Raw genomic sequence first — 22185 nt, forward strand, 5'->3', positions numbered from 1 at the left:
CTCTGCCAAAACATATTGGAGGACGTCTGTGGGTGTGTGTGTTTCTCACTGTGTATGTTAGTATACATGTGAGAGGAGAGTTCTCTTGAAACGAGATTACAGATACTAAGGGGCAGATTTATGTTGCACTTGCGCCACTTTTGCGCCGCCGTTGCGTCACTTTTGTGACGCAGCAGCGGCGCAAATCCTGCGCCATGGTGCGGGGTATTTACAACGTGACGCATCTGGGAGATGCGTCACGTTGTAAAGCCCTGCGCCACATGTAGGCGTTCCAGGGCAGGTGGGGGCGTTCCGACGCAGGAACGCCTCCTAAAAGTGGCTGAGTGAAATCTACAAGATTTCACTCAGTCACTCTTAGGCCCATGCTGCGTCAAAACCCTGCGCCTTCTTGAAGCAGGTGTAAGGATTGACGCAGCATTGTAAAGATAGGGCCCCCCAGATCATTGCTGGAGCTGCGTCGCGCTTGCGACGCAACTCCAGCAATGCGCCACTTTTCGGCACAGATGCGTCACGCATCTGTGCCGTTTTTGCCCCATGGTGCGCCGCATTATAAATGCGGATATGAAAAGTTGGGGGAGATTCAATATGGAATGACAGAGGCTGGAATCTGAACTCATTATAAATGCGGCGCATCCATGGTGGCGCAGCTGTGGCGCATAATAACTGGCGCATCCCTGCTGATATGCAGGGATGCGCCAGTCGTCATAAATCTGCCCCTTAGATTCCATGGGGAGGCCGGTTGAGAACATGTAACTGGTATATTACTAAAGAGCATAGATTGCATATTTTTAAACTTTTATACCACATATTTTACACACGTTCCCATTTTCCATTATATATCCTCAGCTTGAAGCAAATGGAAATAATGTGCAGTTACAAACTTGACAGATTATTTTGACAAGCTTTCACCCGAGACCTGCTTCTTAATTGGTCTGTAAATCCGCACCCACTAATCAGGGTACTTGTTATAGGTCAGTCATTAATTTAGGGCATCAGTGACCATATTGTCTGATTTAGAGCCAATCCCAAAATAAGCACCATGCAGATTGTGTTTTTTAATGCATAGATAAAGATTGTCCTACTCAGGAAAACGTGTGGCTCGATAAACAGTTTGAACGTACTTAAAGAATATATCAGCACTTCTATTATTTAAATGTCAAACTTAGTATGCAGTTAGTTTAAATGATTTTGCTTGGAATTTAACCTCTGCCAAGAATACATGTGAACTGATTTACTGTGTAAGGCACTAGAGTTTAGGTCTGTATGTTCATGAAGTCAGGCATGTTCGCATTTACCCTGTTGGAATATGTAACTTTCAAAAGGTGCTCTGTTGTGCACACTTGACACAGAACTTCAAAATACACAGAAGTTTGACACTGAACAAGTAGAATATCACACACTGTTATGAACTCAGTCCACTCATATAACTAGCTGAGGTACTAGTTGTAAACCTAGTATCCTACAAACCTGAGGCCTTCCCAAAGAGAAAGGTCATTTCCGGTGTGGGAACTGTATTGCCTGTACTTTTTCTTTCGACACAATGGTTTTTGAACATGACAGCATTTGACCAGATTAGAATTTCTTCTCCAACTGCAATTCACGCAATGTGGTTTACTGCATATGGTGTCCATGTAGATTACCCTATATTGGGTAAACATCACAACCCATTAAGACACTCATCTGCCAACATCGAAGCAGAATAAGATGCGCTGTACTGAATGCACCTTTGGTCACTCATTTAATTGAAAACAACCACACACTGGATGACCTAAAAGGGCAAGTAATTGAAATGGCTAACATTCCGGAAAGAGGAGGAGTCATATCGCAGATCTTACAAAGAATGTAATGCCGATGGATAGAATGTGTTAATTCAATTAACCGTGGACTCAAAATGGCTGAAGAATGGCGTGGCTTTGTAGCTACCCTTTTGAAATGATCTGACAATTATTTGGACGATACTGAGCAGAAGTTGTGGAATGAGGTGCTACCTTTGTGGGTTGTTATAACACAATGATATTAGTTCTCAAACTCATCTTAAAAATGTGAATACAAATATGTATTAATTCATTTACTTTATGTGTGTATATATATATAGTTATTTCTGCTTTTTTGTGCAGGCATTTGTTAACCAAGGATGCCTTTGCCAATTACACGCAACAAGATATACCATTGATGGAATGTTCCTATTTTTGGCTTTTTTACGCCCTTGTTGTGTGTACACATAAATTAGGGGGTCCATGTGATATTCATTATTAATATATCTAAATGGACCTCCGTCAGTGAAACCTATACAAACTAAAATTTGTTGGTCAATTCATTGGATCGATTTTTGCTGTACATATCGACTCATTAGCCATTTAACTTTCTTTGGCCGGTGCACATGTCTTTGTATTTGACTTTTATTTGTTGGCACAAAGAATTAATTAGAGAAAGAATGACAATATGAAATAATGCTTATAATTGCTTGCGCATTTGCACAGATGTATTTTACATATTCTGTTTTCTATGTCTATTGTGATGATGTCATGATCAACCTTTGCACTTGCACTTTAAAAGCTCAGGCTTCCCGAGACAGCGTCATGTGATCAAGGCCTCTGGAAGGCCGAAACGCATCATGGCAGCTTTTGGGTTTTGGATCTAATAAAAACCACTAGCACTTACTTTGGGTACGTGTTCGTCTCTTGCACTTAGACGTTGTGCTGTTGGTGAGGCGATTCCTTGTGGCATTTACCTTTTCTCCGTTCTTTGCTTCTACGGAGTGTCACGGACCCCTTCCTCGCTTGGGCCGAGCAACAGGAAGCACCCTTCTGGTCACCGGAAGTTCTACGAACTCCTAGCCGGAGCAGATGCGAGTGCCCCCGGTCAGCCGACAACAACCCCTGCCGTAAGCCAGTGGCCAGCCGATTCGTGAGCAAGCGGCCGTGAAAACTGCCAAGGTAGGAGGGTTTGGGCATTGTGAACCGGTGAAGAAGTGTGCGGACTCACTCACGCTAATACCGCTATTCAGCGTCTTTTAGTGACAGTGAATGAATCATTGATAAATTATCCTCAACCCAAGTATAATGGCTGCCGGCGCTGGGAGAAGCCGCGAGGAGGCGGCATTAGAAATGTTTGATGACTCACCTGTTACAGCACCTGTAACTGTTAGTGCTCAGGAGGTCCCGAGAACGGGCAATGTTGATTTAAAAGAATTATTCAAAAAACTGGAGAAAGCCATGCGTATTGAAACCTCTAAATGGTGGGAAGTCGGGCGTATACCGCGTGGTTTACGCATTATGCTGGCACCCATCTATGAAAATCCTGACCCTCAAATGTTGGTGGGTTGGGCGGAATGTAATCTACAGTCTTCTGCCAACTTATTGAGGATTTTGGTGAGATACGCTGAAAGTGATCGTTTAAAAATACAAACTACCATAGAGGAATTAAACGAACAAATCAGCAAGCTGAGCCCCTCGGAAGCGGAAAAAAGGCTTCGTGAGGAAATGCATACTCGTTTGGCCAAGGAAGAAGAATCTATTAAAAAACGCAAGGCTTTCAAGTTTCAAAGGGACAAAATTGACTATCAAAATGGCCAAATCTTTACATTTGCAAGGAAATTTGTCACCTTTAAACAGAAAGTGCGCCAATCTGCCACGATGTCCACATCAAGCAATCCCGTGGGTCATATGTCATCATCTCTATCAGACCTAAGCTCCATTCCAGGCAGTGAATCGGAAAATGAGCAAACCTCTACAAATAAAGAGTTGGGGTTTACAAAACTCACCCTGGCACAAGAGGTGGACTGTTTGCGGCAGAACAGACGCCACACTTTAAGACCACGGGCACAGAATACGAGAGCAGAAGGAGACGCAACAACATCAAACGAAGGGAACGCAGGCAACACCGCAAGATCCAGCAGCGGTCAAAAACCACAGAGCGGCAAAAGAGGACAGAAGCGATGGACCCGCAAACAATGATCACAGATGTTCCACCTCTAGCTGTCATTAACCTCACAGACATGCAATTGAGCACCAAGGAGGAGAAGATCTTGGCGCTTGGCCTCTCATTTTGTCCAGCTGATAATTTTAACTATGCGCAAACTCGCATAGATATTAACAAGTTTACACGCAAACTAAAACTTCGCAAATTTTTCGAACTGAACAAAAATAAAACGAGCACCACGCAGAGTGAAACTATTTCCTCTAGTCCTCCAGTAGGAACTGTGGGGGATTTCAATCTCCTTTGTGATCTTCATCAGTTACATGAAGAGGGTCGAATTCATGATTCATCACAAAGTGACCTGTTGCCTATCACCAACAAACCAGGTGCGACTCCTTTTAAACCTAAGTCCACTTTCAACCCCATCATGGTCCATGACAATATAGAAATTTTCAATGAGAGAGTAACTTGCCAATTGAAATCCTTGCACAAATCAGTCAACTGTGCTCGGCAGTCCCAACAGCATTGGAACCATGGTTATGGACAACTTATGAAGAAAATTCAAAATGATGATAACATCATCGTCCGACAATCGGACAAAGGAGGAAATGTGGTGCTATGGCCAAGACAATTGTATGTGGAAGAGGCCTTGTTACACCTAAATGACAGAGCGTGTTACAAGAGAACCGAGTGGAAAGTGGTAAAAGTAGCATGGAATGACTTCTACAATATGTTATTGGCTTGGAAAAGTGCAGGCCTTCTCAGTATTGAGGAATTGAAATTTTTGAAGGTCAATCATCCTATCATGCCGGTTTTCTACCTGATCCCCAAAATACATAAGAATGCAGTCAAACCGCCGGGGAGACCAATCATTTCGGCCAGGGGGAGTGTTTTGGAAAAGACCTCACTATATATAGATTTTTTCCTACAGAAATACGTGAGGAGACTACCTTCGTACATACAGGACACCAATGACTTTCTGAGGAAAATCAGTGGGATCAAGTGGCAGGACGACTTCTGGCTAATTACGTTGGATGTAACCGCACTATATACCAGTATACATCATCAAGATGGTATCAAGGCGGTGGAACACTTTCTCAAAACTGAACCGATTTATATGATGGACCATTATAAAATGATATCAGCTATGATTAACATCTGCCTCAATAATAACTACTTTCTGTTTCAGAATATTGTATTCCAGCAATTGAGAGGCGTAGCAATGGGGGCTTGCTTTTCCCCAAGCTACGCGTGTCTGCACATGGGCATGTGGGAAGAGCAAGTCCTGCATAAGGAATATAGCGATGTCATGGCCAACAACATCATTGCCTGGCACCGCTATATTGATGATCTTTTCGTGGTCTGGAAGGGTTCAAAAACTTTAGCCTCTGATTTCATCCAAGTCATTAATGTGAATCAGCTTAATCTACAGTTTACAGCTGAGTTGAGTCAGTCTCGAGTCAACTTTCTAGATGTGGAGGTTTTTATCTCCGAGGGGAAGCTCCATACCAAGCTGTTTCGAAAAGCAACTGCGGGCAACACCGTGTTGCATGCACATAGCCACCATCCCGACCATCTTATACGCAGCATCCCCTACGGGGAGATGCTGCGCATAAAACGGATCTGTAGCACAGCTGAACACTGCAGGGTTGCTCAGGAACACAGTAATCTCAGGTTCCTCGCCAGGGGATACTCTCCAACCATTATTGAAAAGGCTATATCCCGGACTAGGGCTCTAGTCAGGGACCAGATTCTGGGCATTAACACCACTAGTTCGAGCCTTGAGAGCACCCCCAGCCCAGCACTTGTCCAAGATGACACATCTAGACTAATTGTAACCTATAGTCGCCAGCACAACAACTTGCGCAAAATCATAAAGAAGAATTGGTCGTTGATTCAACTAGACCCTGTGATTGGCAACAGTATAGCGAAGAATCCCGCCATCACTTTTCGCAAGGCTCGTTCTATGAGCAACATGCTGGTCAAGAGCAGTCCAGAGCTCAAGAGCAATACAGGCAATTGGCTACAGGCCAGCAAGGGATTCATTAAATGCTCCACTTGCAAGGCTTGTTCATTAGGTAAAAGTATGTCAAACTACATCTCTCCATTCTCCAGTACTCCCTGCAAAATCTCTAAAAAACTTACTTGCAAGACCGATTTTGCAGTTTATGTGCTGGAGTGTACGTGTGGCCTGCAATATGTTGGGAGCACCAAGTTGCAGGCACACAAACGTATACTCCAGCACATGAGAGCCATCATTAATCATGATGCATCTTACCCAGTAGCCAGGCATTTTGGTGAAAAACACAACAGTAACCTAGAGGACCTTAGCTACTTTGTCATCGATACAATACCTCCACTCAGGCGTGGAGGTGACAGGAAAGTAATGCTCAGAAAATTGGAGACAAAATATATTCTTGAGCTAGACTCCAAGGCACCTAATGGGTTGAATTCGAGCGAGGATTTTCATACCTGGCTGTAACAGCTCTTGTTTGCTGTCTATTGCTGACGTATTCTGGGTTGCATATTTTCAATATTTTTAATCTTTAGTTTTCAACATGAATAAGATGTTTTCCTCCTGAGTATATTGATTATAATGACAGCTATGTCCATCTGTCTGTCACATATTTTACAACGTTGTCGTTTTTCTTTTCTTTTATGTTTCCTCCTCTACACTAGTCAGCACCATCACACAGAATAATTCTGTATTCTTTTTATAATGATCAGACCATCACTTTGCACATTTTCTCATATGCATTGTTTTTTCAAATTGTTTCCTTTTGACTTAATGGGTATGAGGCAAGATTACGATTTATTATAACCGGATTGATCCAGTTATTTCTGCTATTTTGTGCAGGCATTTGTTAACCATGGATGCCTTTGCCAATTACACGCAACAAGATATACCATTGATGGAATGTTCCTATTTTTGGCTTTTTTACGCCCTTGTTGTGTGTACACATAAATTAGGGGGTCCATGTGATATTCATTATTAATATATCTAAATGGACCTCCGTCAGTGAAACCTATACAAACTAAAATTTGTTGGTCAATTCATTGGATCGATTTTTGCTGTACATATCGACTCATTAGCCATTTAACTTTCTTTGGCCGGTGCACATGTCTTTGTATTTGACTTTTATTTGTTGGCACAAAGAATTAATTAGAGAAAGAATGACAATATGAAATAATGCTTATAATTGCTTGCGCATTTGCACAGATGTATTTTACATATTCTGTTTTCTATGTCTATTGTGATGATGTCATGATCAACCTTTGCACTTGCACTTTAAAAGCTCAGGCTTCCCGAGACAGCGTCATGTGATCAAGGCCTCTGGAAGGCCGAAACGCGTCATGGCAGCTTTTGGGTTTTGGATCTAATAAAAACCACTAGCACTTACTTTGGGTCCGTGTTCGTCTCTTGCACTTAGACGTTGTGCTGTTGGTGAGGCGATTCAATGTGGCATATATATATATATATATATTCACAGAAAAAAACATAGGTTTCAGGGGGGTTATAGTTAGCTGGCCATTTCACTCGTAAAAAACAATAGAAATTCCTCCGTTATAGTTAGTTCTGCTTACTATAACTCACGATCCCGCAATGCACTGCTGATGATGTCACATATTGCATCATTCATGACATGGTCAGTGACATCACTGATGACATCTCAAATGACATCACTGATGACATCACTGATGACATCATCCAGTAAGTGTGGTTTAGTTTGAAATGTAAGTATGTATTATATATATACCAATCTGTATTGGAGATTGAGTGGTTATATAACTGTCTGGATGGAGGATTTAGTAGCTGTCTGACTGTCTGTTTAAGTGAGTAATTAAAAGTGTCTCACTTAATACATTGATTAGTAACTAAACTATGTGAATGTGTGCATCACTGTCTCTGTTGTTGTATAACATGCTGCATCAGTTGCTCACTAACTACATGAGTGTATATATTAGTTATTGATTAGTTGGGTGAGTATTTGTATGGGACACTGAGTTTGTGTGGTTGGACGGGGTGTGTGTAACTCTATGCATAGATTTGTGAATGGTTGATTGACTAGGTGTATAGGTTTAAGAGAGCATGTGGAAACAGTTGTTTGGGTGACTGAGTATATTTATTTGTGTGTTGGTGAGCGAATATATGTTTTATTTGTACATCTTCAACAAAGTAAAAAAATAAAAGGCATTGTATGTGAGATTTGGTGTATATAAATAAGTATATGTAAGAGTCAGTGATTGTGAGAGTAACTATATGAATGAGTGTATAATTGTAATGGTGATTTTTTAACATATTAACTATGAGTTACTATGTGTTTGAATACATGAGGTGTTATTGGATAATTGTGTAAGTGAGTAAATGTAAGTGTGATTAATTTTTTTCATAAGTGAGTAGGATGACTGCATAACCGACAAAGATGACTGCTGATGTGCCAATGTCTATATATGTGAATAAGTGCATTTGATAGTGTTCTATTAATTAGTGACTGCATGTATAAATGATTCTGTTGTTGAATGGGTAGTTGTGTGTGTAGACTTGGGAATCAGTGAGTGAGTAGGCCTTCGACATTGTTACTCATAAGATCTTGATTGGTAGACTAGCTGAGATCGGACTTCAAGACACTGCCATCACCTTACTGTCATCTTATTTAGCAGATAGATCATTTGTAATAGAAGCAGATGGATCAGCATCCAAATCCTTCGCGCAGCCATGGGGGGTGCCACAGGGTTCATCTTTGAGCCCCACACTGTTTAACATATATGTGGCCCCTCTGGCAGCTATTATCAGGCAATGTGGCTTCTCTGTGATATCATACGCCGACGACACCCAGGTGGTTGTATCAATCTCAAATAACATCGAGGAAACAGCAGACCAATTCAATGTCTGTATGTCCCAGATAAACACCCAAATGCAGAAAAACTGTCTTAAATTAAACGGCGAAAAAACGAGGTACTACTATAAAGGACAAACACCACCTTCTGGTCCCCAAGATGGTGGCCAGCTGACATGGGTGAATGCCCTATCCCAGTCCCAAATGTCAGAAATCTGGGAGTTATCTTCGATGAAAGACTGACATTTAAATGCCAGATCAATAAACTTGCCTCCACTTTTTGGGGCATCCTGAAAATGATCAAGAAAATCAGTTTTTTCATCCCTAAAGATTCATTGAAGACCTTGGTCACAGCATTGGCCCTCCCGAGATTGAATTATGGCAATGCGCTATATGTAGGGCTACAATCTCAACTCCTTCTGAAGCTTCAGCGAATGCAGAACGCAGTAGCAAGACTAATTTTAGATATACCCAAATACGAACCAGTCTCCCATAGGCTGAGGGACCTCCACTGGCTTCCAGTCGAAAAAAGAATAAAGTTTAAGTCGCAATGCCTAGCATATAAGGTTCTACAGGGCGGAAGACCGTTGTACATAAGAACACATCTTCAAAGATATACATCAACCAGAAATTTAAGGTCAAATCACCAGCCATTATTGTCAATCCCCAGGTTCAAGCAGGCCCGTTGGGGGGGTAGAAGTTTCCTGCTGGGAACAGCAAAAACATGGAATAGTCTACCAATCCAAATAAAAAACAGCACATCGCTTATGTCATTCAGAAAGCTATTGAAAACCTGGCTATTTGTCAACTGAAATGCCATAGCCCATTTTTCCTACCTACTCCAGCGCCAAGACGCCCTCGGACATACGTTGCGCTTTACAAATCTACAAATCAATCAATCAATGTAGTAACTGGTATTGGTGTGTCAATGGTTTCAAATATGGTACTCTGTATTTTACAGTGAGTGATGAAAGGTTATACTAATGTATGATGAGGTGTATCAGATTGTCACATGGATGATGTCATCAGTGATGTCATCAGTGATATCAGTTGAGATGTCATCAGTGATGTCACTGACCATGTCATGAATGATGCAATATGTGACATCATCAGCAGTGTATTGCGGGCGCGCAAGTTATAGTTAGCAGAACTAACTATAATGGAGGAATTTCTATGGTTTTGTACGAGTGAAATGGCCAGCTAACTATAACACCCCTGAAACCTATGTTTTTTTCTGTGAATTTCTAAGGTTTTTTAAATGCTAATTTCTAACTATAACGTCTCTGAAACCTATGGTTTTTTCAGTGAATTTCAAAGCTTTTTTAAATGCTAATTTCTAACTATAACGTCTCTGAAACCTATGTTTTTTTCAGTGAATTTCAAAGGTTTTTTAAATGCAAATTTTTAAGTGTGATAGTAATTATACCTATTTTTTTGTACTGATTTTCTATAGTTTTTTAACTGTTTATTTATAAATATTTTATTCATTAAATAACATTATATATTTTTCTGGAATTTGCAAAAAATATTTTTTTTTTAAAATTCAATCTGAAATACTGATTATTTTTTTTGTTTTCATTTTTTTTATTTTAATATATTGATATTATTTTCTTTAAAAAAAAAAAGAAATTCCAATTTTTTTTTGGAGTCGCGCACCCAAATCGTACACATCACGGTGGGTGCGTGGATTCTAGCCGCCATTTTAGAAAAGTCGTGAAGGATCCGTGTACGGTGTGCAACGGCTGCGTGTTTTTCAGTTACATCACGTACATTTAGGGTCCGATTCCGGCCGCAAAACGAACCGACCGACACGGACCCGGACTGAATACCGACCGACACGGACCAGCGCCATACGACCCGTGCAGTACGATGCAACGCGAGTGAATTACAACCGACACGTACGGAATACAAGCCGTACGACCGAGCCGGAGGGAAAATAGTGATCCGGCCGGAAAACCGACGCGATTTTCACCGACCGACACGAACCCGGAATGAACCCGACCGACCCGTACCCGCGATGTACGATTAGCGCAGTACGATGCAATGCGTGTTAAACCAGACCGACTCGCACAGAGACCAAGCCGCACGACTGACACGCACAGACAACCCGGCACACAAGCAATAGAGACCGCCGCGAACAACACGTACCAAACACAGAAGACAGGCGGCATGAACAAGGCGGAGAAGCCCGCACGAGACAACAGCAGCGTCCATTTCCGGCACATGAACGTCTCCTTCATGCCTACAAAACACAAAGGAAAAAAGACAAAAAAATGTCCAAACAAGCAATGACTAAGCCAATAAATACCCCAAAAAAGAAAATTGGACAAAGACACACCCACAACTCCAACTATATAAAGGACTACAATCACTACCATCATCCCTTGCAAACAGCCAGCAGCAAACACCAGTACACAGCAACCACAGACACACTCACAACTCACCCATCATACAACTCACACACCATCAGCGCCTCATACAAAAGCACACACACATACACACAGCAAAACCAGCACCAAACCAACATCACTTGCACCCTCACACACACATCCCCCACCACCACCACCCATCACCATGCCTCCAAAGAAGAATCTAAAGTTCACAGATAGTGAGTTAGAAGTGCTGGTAGACGAGATCATCAGAGTAGAGCCACATTTGTTTGGTACATTGGTTCAAAGGACCCCCATCTCACAGAAAACCAAGATGTGGGTGAGGATTGTGGACAAGGTGAACGCACAAGCACCAACATTGAGCACAAAGGACGATATCCAGAACCGGTGGTATGACGTGCGCAGGAGGGTCAAGAAACTCATCGAGAAAAATCACGCCTTGAGTCAGCGCACCGGTGGTGGCCCTCCTGCCAAACCAGTCTACTTCAGGACCTGGGAGGAGAAGGTGCGGGACATCCTACCACCAGAGAGCGTCCATGGCCTAACACACATCCCAGAGCCTGGTGAGTACATGACATGCACCAACCTACAAACAAATAGAGTAAGCCAGTGGCACTAATCCAAATACACCCAGCCAGAAAGTTTGCCACCACAAACACTCCACCTCACAGTGCAGCTGACTGTCAGGAAGGAATAGTGGGGATGCAGGTGAAGTGAGTGTAGCCAAAAGCATGAAGGGGCCTGTAGTCACAGATAATGCCCCCCCTCCTGATTGGCCCATCAAGACTCCTCTGAAACATGCCCACATCACAGGGAGTGGAAAATGACTGACAAGATGGCTGACACTGGGTCCTGCTGTAGGGAGCACAAGGCCCGGCTGGGGCTTGTGTGCAAATCAGAAGCAGGACACAACTGACTGACATCCTGAAAGACAACTTGCACGCCCTACAATGGAAGCACGTTTCATGATGGGAAGGAGGACTGACAGCCCTTACCATACTACTCAGCATGGGGAGACACCCCCCAACATAAACTCCACACAACTCACTGGGTACAAAGCATTGACACACACCTCATTGAAATATCAGCAAAAGATACCCTGTACTGGGTGCTGCTGTGTGAAGCACAGGGGCTCACTTGGGACTTGTAGCCAAACAAACACCAGGATTTCACAGTCAGCCATCTTGCCATTGATGTCACACCCCCTCACAGGGAATCAGAGTCAAGAGGGAGGAAGCATGGGCATGCTGGGAAGGGGGGTGTAGCCAAGAGTCTGATGGGAGTCGCAGTCACAGACAACCTACACCCACCCACATGGCCCAGCAAGATCAAACTGAACCATACTCGCCTCACAGGGAGTGGGAAGGGACTGACAAAATGTCTGACACTGGGCTCTGTTGTGGGGAGCACAAGGCCATGCTGGAACTTGTAGTCAAACAAACACCAGGATTTCACAGTCAGCCATCTTGCCATTGCTGTCACACCCCCTCACAGGGAAGCAGAGTCAAAAGGGAGGAAGCATGGGCATGCTGGGAAGGGGGTGTAGCCAAAAGTATGATGGGAGTCGCAGTCACAGACAAGCCACACCCACCCACATGGTCCAGCAAGATCAAACTGAAACATACTCGCCTCACAGGGAGTGGGAAGGGACTGACAAGATGTCTGACACTGGGCTCTGTTGTGGGGAGCACAAGGCCATGCTGGCAAATGGCCAACAACAATATCAAACTCTGTCTGTGACAAGCTGGGAAAAAGCAGTGTACAGGCAGGCATCTGTTTGAAAAGTAGAAAATGTCATGTTTGGGAACCAACGATGCATGTAGAAACATAAATCACATTATGTGTCTCTTCCAAACACAGGTCGTGCTGGGCACCCAGCACCAAATGACGAGGATACCCAGTCCCAGGCTCTGGTGGACACTGAGCTCTCTGGTCTGACTCTCTCACTGTCCTCTTCAGATGACGACGACCAACCTGGCCCCTCCGGTGTGAGCCATCATGCAGCACCAGCAGCAGCAACATCTGCCCCCCTGTACCCACGCCTCCAGCATCTGGACACCGACAGGGCACCCCGGCCAACACAGACAGACCAAGGACAATCAACACCCACAGCACAGGGACACAGGACCCCCCGGAAGCTACAGCCAACACCACCAGCAACACCACCCAAGGGGTCCCAGTGTCACCTGTGCGTACCGCCGCTGGTCCTGCCCGTGTGGAGAGGGGTGCTGGGAGGGGTGGGAGGCACAGGGCACGCCTTGCAGAGGGGTCTGGACTGCATGATGACCCCCAACTGGCACACATCTTAGATGCGTACCAGGATAGCACCGGAGGATTTGGCCAGTTAGTGGGGATCCTCAAGGACATGCAACACGAGCAGGTCACCCACCATGCCCGCATAGAGGTCAAGTGGGATGACATCACTGCGGTGCATTGGGACATACTACAATGCCTCCGCCAGATCAAAACCAACCTGTCCACACCCCCCTGTGTGCCCACAACATCTGTCGCAACACCATCTGCCAGCGCCACAGGGAGGGCAGAGGACTCTGGTGGAGAGTCCCCTGCACCGCAGAGGCCTGCACATGAGGATGCCCCCCGGAAGAAGAGGGGTCATCCGAAGAAGGACATGTGAGAGGCAGATGTCCCAGCACATCCCCCAGGGCCTCCAAACCTTTTCTGGACAATGTTCTTTGTGCGCAACCCGTTCACCTTGTCCAGTCGCACACAACTCGCCCACATTACATGGAGGGTTCGGGTTGGGCCAATGTAGCAGACGACTGTGGACTTTACTCTGGACATTTCATTTACCAGCACTTCCAACTCCAATGTGAACTTTGGATTCCCAAACCACTGTACAGCACCCACCATCCTGTGCACTTCACTCACACATGTTTGTAAATAAACTCACCAGTGCACCATACTTGCCTCTGTTGTGATTCCAACTTGTCATGTTCAGGGAGATGTCGATCTGCTACACAACACAGTGCATGCCAAATACTGCAACAATGTGACCAACGTAAGGTGAGTCATGGGGATGTGACACATGTGAGGGAGACACACCACTATGGCAACACAAAACATACTCACCATGGCCATGTTACTCATCACACACAATTATGTTGACCTGAAACCCATTGGCATGCACAGACACAACACCAAGCACAGTCAGTGGTAACAAGTCCACAGGTGAGGTAAGCAGATGTCACTCAGATGTGGGAAGACAGACAACGCACATAACAAAGCATAGCACGGTTCATTACACATCAGCAACACGTTTATTCCACAATAGTTGCACGGTAACTCTACGTAACAGTGCACACACGCTCACAATGTGTTGGAGAATGGAAGTCCAGGGATGTGTGGTACATCAGTTGATGGGAATTGTCAACTTCCACACTGGTATTGGCTTCTGGGTGTTGGGGGTCAGTATTGACCACACAACAGGCAAAGGACCCTGGGAAGGACAGACAAGATATAGTCAAAAGCACAGAAAAACAGGAGAGAAATGCAATACACATGCACACAACATGTTGCAAAACAACTACACAAACACTAGTTAGCAGTACTACCCTATTGTGGAGTACACACCACCTGACTGGACACATCACAGCACGCATCCAGTCAAGTGGCACACAGACACACTCAGACAGCAACAGAGCTGGATCATCACATTCCAGGCTACCTCCATACATTCACATAACAACACTGGAAACTCACATTCAGGTGAAGAAGTTGTTGATGAGCTGGGAGCGGATGTCACCATCATCTTCATCATCACTGGCATCTTAGCCCAGGCCGGGATCCTCCACAGGTGCCGGACTTTGGTCGTCGTCATCGTCATCCTGGATGAGAGGCACCTCCTTCCGCACCGCCATGTTGTGTAGCATGCAGCAGACTAGTATTATTTTGAACACCTTTGCAGGCTCATATGGGAGGGCCCCTCCGGTCTTGTCCAGGCAGCGAAAGCGGCTTTTCAGGAGGCTGAATGTCTGCTCAATCACCCTCCTGCTCCGACCATGTGCCTCATTGTAGCGCAGCTTGGCTGGTGTCACAGGGTTCCTGAGGGGTGTCAGCAACCACGGCATGTTGGGGTATCCAGAGTCACCTACACACACAAAAATGAACAAGTAGCTGAGTTTTATAGGAGTGCAGAATACAACACTGACAAACACACACAATGAGAAACAATCAGTACACACCGAGAAGCCAGGCATGCTGAGCTGGCATCTGTGACATCAGCGTTGCAATGCGACTACTCCTCATAATGTAGGCATTGTGCGCCGAACCAGGGAACCGTGCACACACATGTGTGATCAACATGTCAGCAAGACAGACCACCAGAGCATTGATCGAATGGTAGTGCTTCCTGTTCCGGTATGCCTGCTCATGTGCATGTGGTTGTATTAGGGCAACATGTGTCCCGTCAATGGATCCAATGACGTTTGGCATCCTCCCCAGTGTATAAAAGGCATCCTTAATTTCAGGGAGTTCATCTTGGCTCGGGAACTTGATATACAGGTCGAGGAATTGCAACATCCCCTCCAAGACATCGCGTAGCACCCGACTAAACATCGTTTGCGACATACCACCAGCAGTAGCCACAGTGTACTGGAAGGTACCGGTAGCAAAGAAGTGCAGGGCTGCCATCACCTTCACCTCTGGGGTCAGTGCTGTAGGGTATGTCAGGCCAGGTAGCAGATGTGGTGCCAACTGCTCCGCCAACTCCTCAATCCTGGCCTGGTGAAATGGTACCGTCTGATGCTGTCGCGTTCCTGCATGGTTGCAAGGTCTGGGAACGGATGATGGACAGCTGGTGCCTTGCAGTACAGAGATGCACAAAGGAAGATTGTCAGTACATCCACCCATGTGGCCATGACCACGATCACTATCACATGCTAGTTTATGACTTTACACAATGTACTGAGGTGTGTGCTGTTGGTCAGGGACACATATGTCACCTATGAGACCACCACCTCACATCTCAATTCCACATGTCCACATGAGTGCCATGTAGTGCAATGGGCTAATCATCTGGCTTTGTCACCCAACCTATGTGCTGCTGCAACGTTCAAAAAACCCACCCAAGTGACTAATGAGGACTCATGTCTCCCAGGCATCACAGATCTTTGCCATGCAGAAACACAGGCTCCCTGTATTGTCACATCAACACAGCAATGGACATGGCGTAGCACGTACACACCACAAGGCAAGCGTAAGTCCCACAGGTAGTGGCCACTTTTGTTCCTGCCGGCCCTACATGTACGTCTCTTAGACACACACCCCATCAAGGTTGATGCATATACCACATGGATGTGGAGACTGTCACCCATTGGTAACGTGATCAGACACATCTGAGACACAACATGCACACAGACTGTGTGCACATCAGTATTGGGGCTACAAGTCTCACTGTGACGTACATGCCATCACCCCCAGGACTCAGGGTGTATGTGACATGTCTTAAACATATCCAACATGACACTATGGCCTTCACTCATGCCCATTACTGTCCAATTGCACATCACAGTGGTAATGTGCACAACACACAAAGGCCTCTGCCCCCATGTACAAGATAACAGCCTGGGAGTGGCTGCACAAAGTGCCAGACAAAAAAACAGCTGTGGCCCCCTCAAACACCCAGGGAATGCAGCCTTACATGCCATGGGACACTGTGTGGCCAATGCTATAGTGTGGCAGGTGTGCGCAGGTGTCCATGCCCAGTATATGTGTGTTGCATCCATCTAATAGTCACACTAATGAGGTCCGAGGTGGGTGACAATGCGTACGCATTGCACGGTTCGTGACCGAGCCGTGCGTACACTTTGTCATTGAATCCAATGAGGTCCAACGCGGGTGACAATGCGGACGCATTGCACGGTTCATGACCGAACCATGCGTACGCTTTGTCATTGAATCCAATGAGGTCCGACGTGGGTTACAATGCATACGCATTACACGGTTCATGACTGAGCCGTGCGTACGCTTTGTCATTGAATACAATGAGGTCCGACGCGGGTGACAATGCGTACGCATTGCACAGTTCATGACCGAGCCATGCGCACGCTTTGCAATTGAATCCAATGATGTCTGACGCGGGTGACAATGCGTACGCATTGCACAGTTCATGACCGAGCCGTGCGTACGCTTTGTCATTGAATCCAAAGAGGTCCCACACGGGTGACAATGCGTACGCATTGCACGGTTCATGACCGAACCATGCGTACGCTTTGTCATTGAATCCAATGAGGTCTGACACGGGTAACTATCATGCATACGAGTCGGACAGGCATGGTCCGAGACAGGCGTACGCCTTGGCCATTGAATCGTATGGAGATGGGTGCATGTGTATGTTCAAAATACGCGTTGTACAGTCAGTTGAATGAGCCGGGCGCACCCATTGGCTCAGGGCTGTCATGGAGATGGATGCGGATTCAAAATTTGTACGAGTTGTGCACTGCAAATTCAGTTGGATGCCTATAACAATGTTGCAATTTCAAGTGTTCCATGAAGGTGAAGATTTGAACGATGCGGAAGGCGTGTACGAGTCGTACTTTTGAATGGACTGGCCAGATTCATAGAATGCAACCGTGTTGGACCTATCACTTGGGACACATGGCACAGAGTCTGCCTCTGCAGCACAGATCAATCAATCAATCAATACAGGCTTTATTCGATTTAAAATTAAAAATCATAAAAGCAAACATATTAAGAAGAACAATGAAAGTTCCAGCACAAATAACAATATACTACATCAATAATATAAAAAAAGAAAAAAAAATGAAAACTGTGTTTTTGAATGACAAAAGACGAATCATGACATACATATCAACCATCTAGGATGTCTTGGACAGGCCATAATACTAAAATTGATTTCAACCATTTACTCATTTTGTGAATTGAGTGGTTAGACATTTCCTAACCCGCAGCACACTCTTTAAAAAGCCTGCCACTGAACCGATGCAGTAACAATTTTCCAACATCTGGAGGTATGCCAGGGCGGGACGGCATTGCCTCCATCTTCCTTCTTTTAGAACAGGAATTAGCCATCTGCGCCTTTCATTATTGTAAAACTTACAAAATAGAATTGCATGTATTGTAGTTTGTGATTAAATGTTATCACACGGACAGCAGCAAAGTTCCCTTGACCAGTCATTGATGTAAGGGTGAGCAATAAGGCGATGAAAAGTCCCAAATCTGAATCTTGTAAGCAGGTATCTATCAAAACCCCCTGCGACACATAATAGGTATGGTTGAATTTTGCTGGTAACGGTGATTATTTGGTGGTTGACCACCATAGTTTTGTTCAATTCAAGGCCTAGTCTGATCTCTTCTAGATGTGTAATACAGATCTTTTTAAAATCCTTACGATTGATGGAAGTCATATTTTCCGGTAGGGTAAAAAACTCCGGGCGTCCAATATCATGTAAGAAATTTTTTACATATCTGAGCCAAGATATTTTGCTCACATTATCCAACCTCATGGCATCCATTATTATTTCTCTATTGAGGCCAGTGCTGTCCGAAGTCCAAATTCTATGCCACAGCAAAATTGGTTGAGTCTTTATTAGATCAGAGATATAGGCTACGCCTCGCTCGCTGTGGCAATTAAAAACTGGGGCACTTGCTAGGACGCCCAGGATAAACCTTAAAAAGCCATTTTCAGTACTTTGAATGGACGTATACTCATGAAAACCCCAGATGGCAGCCCCGTAAGTAGCTATACTTACACATTTTGCATGGTAGATTTTTAATAACATTTCGGGCGGCCTTTTCCCCAGTTTCTTTGAAAAGTTTATGAGGGCCGCAATGGACTTCATAAAAAGTAAATTCCTAGCCTTAACTGCTGCAGTCCATGAACCAGTTCTATTAAAAAGAACACCCAGATAGCTAAACAGATTGGTAGTTTCCACCCGCCTACCACCCGCCTGGTAGCTTATGGGGTTATTTATCTTCCCACCGCAAACCATAACAAAGCTTTTTTTTTGCGTTCAATTTTAGCCCAAGCCTGTCCATAAAACAAGTATAAAAAGAAAGCGCCCTTTGTAGGCCAACCTGTGTACGGGCCATAAGCACTGCGTCATCAGCATAGAGGAGAGAGGCAATCGGGCGCGTGTTAACTGTCGGGGGGTCCCTAGTATGTGACACCAACTCCTGTTCCAAAGCGTTGGTATATAGTGAGAACAGGAGTGGTGCCAAGACACAGCCTTGCCTTACGCCCCTCTCAACCCTAAATGATGCAGTGCACTCGCCATTAATTCCATAACGAACTTTAGCTCTGGCACCAAAATACAGCTGCCTTAAAAACAATATTAAAACGGGGTCTACTTTTAATTCATCTAAAACTTCCCACAGCTTATCGTGTATTACACAATCAAAAGCCGCTGTGAGATCTACAAAGGCCAGGTAAAATTTCCCTGGCTTAGCCTGTGTATATTTACTGATTATAATACTGAGGTTCAAGATCTGTTCATTTGTCCCTAAGCCAGCTCTAAAACCATATTGGACGTCGCTTAAAATGCCCTTTTCTTCCGCCCATGCTTGTAACTGGTTTAAAACGACCCTGCCGGCTATCTTCATTAGGGAATCCAACAAGGATATTGGGCGATAACAAGCGGGATTCTCCCGTTCTCCCTTCTTGAAGATGGGGACTATGATTGACTTATACCAAGTATCTATAAAACCATTCGCACAGCTCGCTTGCAACACCCTAGTTCAAATTGGGCCCCAAACCTCCAAGTTTGACTTATAGAGGTCTATTGGTATCCCGTCTGGGCCCGCGGCCTTACCACCCTTGCTAGCCTTAACTGCTGCATTAACATCTTTAAGAGCGATGTCTAGAGGGATAGGCATACATTTCTGTTTTGCGCTTTCTATGGGTTGGTCCTGTACTATTAGCTCCGTGTCTCCCTGGTTTGAATAGACCTTTTGAAAAAAATCTATCCAGGTACTTTCCTCAATGGTCACCACAATTGATGGAGAATCCAAGTTACTATTTAAACAAGCATTTGCAATGCAATAGGTCTCGCATTTACGCGAGTGTGAGCTATTGTCATTGCAAATGACAATGCCTTTTTTTTTGTTTTTTGAACATAAATAAAAGGCATTGTCATTTACAATGCCAATAGCTTAAACTGGTGTAAATGCGAGACCTATTGCATTGCAAATGCTTGTTGCCTAGTGTCACACAGTTTGGTCAAACAGGGAAGCTGGGGCTAATCCCTGGTTTGCTAGTTTCACTGTGTACAATTCAGGCACTAAATGGCTACTGTTCTCCTGTTTTAAATCGCATATTTTATTGCGTTTTCGTTCATTCTTGGCACAGGACGTTCCACCATGAGTGGCAGACAGAAGCCACATGAAGGCTCGGCTCGTTTTGGGTTTGAAGCCCAAGAGGAGCTCTAGCCGCCTACCTCTACACCATAGTTTGTTTAGTGTGGTCCATGAACTGCGAGCGATGAGAACATGAACATGAGTGGGGAAAAAATCACATCGTAATGATGCAGTTAATAGAACTTTTGGATGATATAAACACACAGTACATCAGTTGTGTGGAAATTATTTTAGTTTTGCAGTAACACGTCGATGTCAATATCATTAAATTCAATTTGGAAAAATGTAAATAAATTAAAGTAAAAAACAAATAAGAATGTTTAGTGGGTTTCGATTGTAGATAAAAAATCATCAAAAGGCAAAATATGGAACGCTTCACGAATTTGCGTGTCATCCTTGCGCAGGGGCCATGCTAATCTTCTCTGTATCGTTCCAATTTTAGTATATGTGCTGCCGAAGCGAGCACAAACTTAGGACGGAGCAAGCTGGTATATAAAGGCTTAACTTCATCATATTTGAAAGTTAGAGTGCTTCAAAGATATAAATGGTTGCAATTTATACTCTTCCTCTTTGTTGCTTTTCACAAAGGAGTTCACTTGAATCAGAAACAAAACATTCTGCTGCAGAAAAAGATTGCCGTTTCTACTTTATGAAAATCGCAGAGCATCATGGATATATGCAAATCAAGTCAACTACGTAATCGTGTGCGCTGGAAGTTCTTTGCCGCATACAAAGCACGTGCACTTCATAGACACAGAGAAAGGACTACTACCAGAGGAAGTGTCAGTCAAATAGGGGAATGACGGGCATCTGGCAAAAGGGCATATTCTGGCTGCACAACGGGGCAAATATACTGCAGTCCTGGAACGCATGAGCTACTGTGCCTTTGCATATATGTATATATGTTAGCTAGCATTTTTATAGCGAGCAAATACTGCTGCTAAAGTGGCACCATAGATCTCAAACTTTTAACGTTTTAATGACCATGGACACCATCAGGATGCAGGAAGCCCATTTCAAAACGTTATTTGTATTTGCTAATAGACTAACTCAATCAATTACACATAAAGGAGTAATTCTCAAAGTTCAGAGCCCTTAACCTCAGGATAAAATGAACTCGATCAAAATCACTGGGCAGCCCAACCATGCAGACCCCTGCTTTAAGGGATCAACCCATGTCAGAAAACAATATTTGTGCTTAATATTCTCCTGTTGCTACCCGAGGTGGTACTGTATTGCAGCATTTATATACCGCCTACTACCCCTATGTGGGGCATTGAAGCACTTTTCATCATGTGTCGGAGTGTGTTTTAGTATATTGCGGGGGGGGGGAGGGCGACCTAGCACGCACGAGAGGCCAGCAACTCAACAATTGTGAATATTATTAACCCCAGTGGCTGCTTTTACATCTCCCCTCCTTCAACAGCCGGTTGGACTGTAAACCACTAATACAGCCGTTTGCAAGACCTCGTTAACGAACAAGTTGGAATTTACTTTTGCACCCTATCTGAGCTTAGTTAAAATCAAAACAGACATCGAAGAAAGACTTCAGAACACTAAGCACGTGAACAGATGTGGCTTTAGGGCTCGAGCTGCCGACTTTGGAGCTGACCCGGTTCGAGCCTCGGCAAACCACTTAATATCTCTTTGCCTACCAAATAAGGAATGTGTCCTTGTGTAAAGCGCTCCAATACCTTCGGGTCGCG

The 22185-nt window shown here is 44.4% G+C and overlaps 1 non-coding gene across 1 annotated transcript; it reads right to left on the minus strand.

Annotated features, from left to right (window-relative positions):
* Window positions 1-20838: 20838 nt before the first annotated feature.
* Window positions 20839-20945, minus strand: LOC146785502 (U6 spliceosomal RNA). The gene has a single exon (XR_014971164.1). It is a non-coding gene; the product is annotated as a U6 spliceosomal RNA (small nuclear RNA).
* Between the last annotated feature and the right edge of the window lie 1240 nt (window positions 20946-22185).

The sequence above is a fragment of the Triturus cristatus genome, chromosome 11 (genome assembly GCF_964204655.1).
Source record: "Triturus cristatus chromosome 11, aTriCri1.1, whole genome shotgun sequence".
NCBI lineage: Eukaryota > Metazoa > Chordata > Amphibia > Caudata > Salamandridae > Triturus > Triturus cristatus.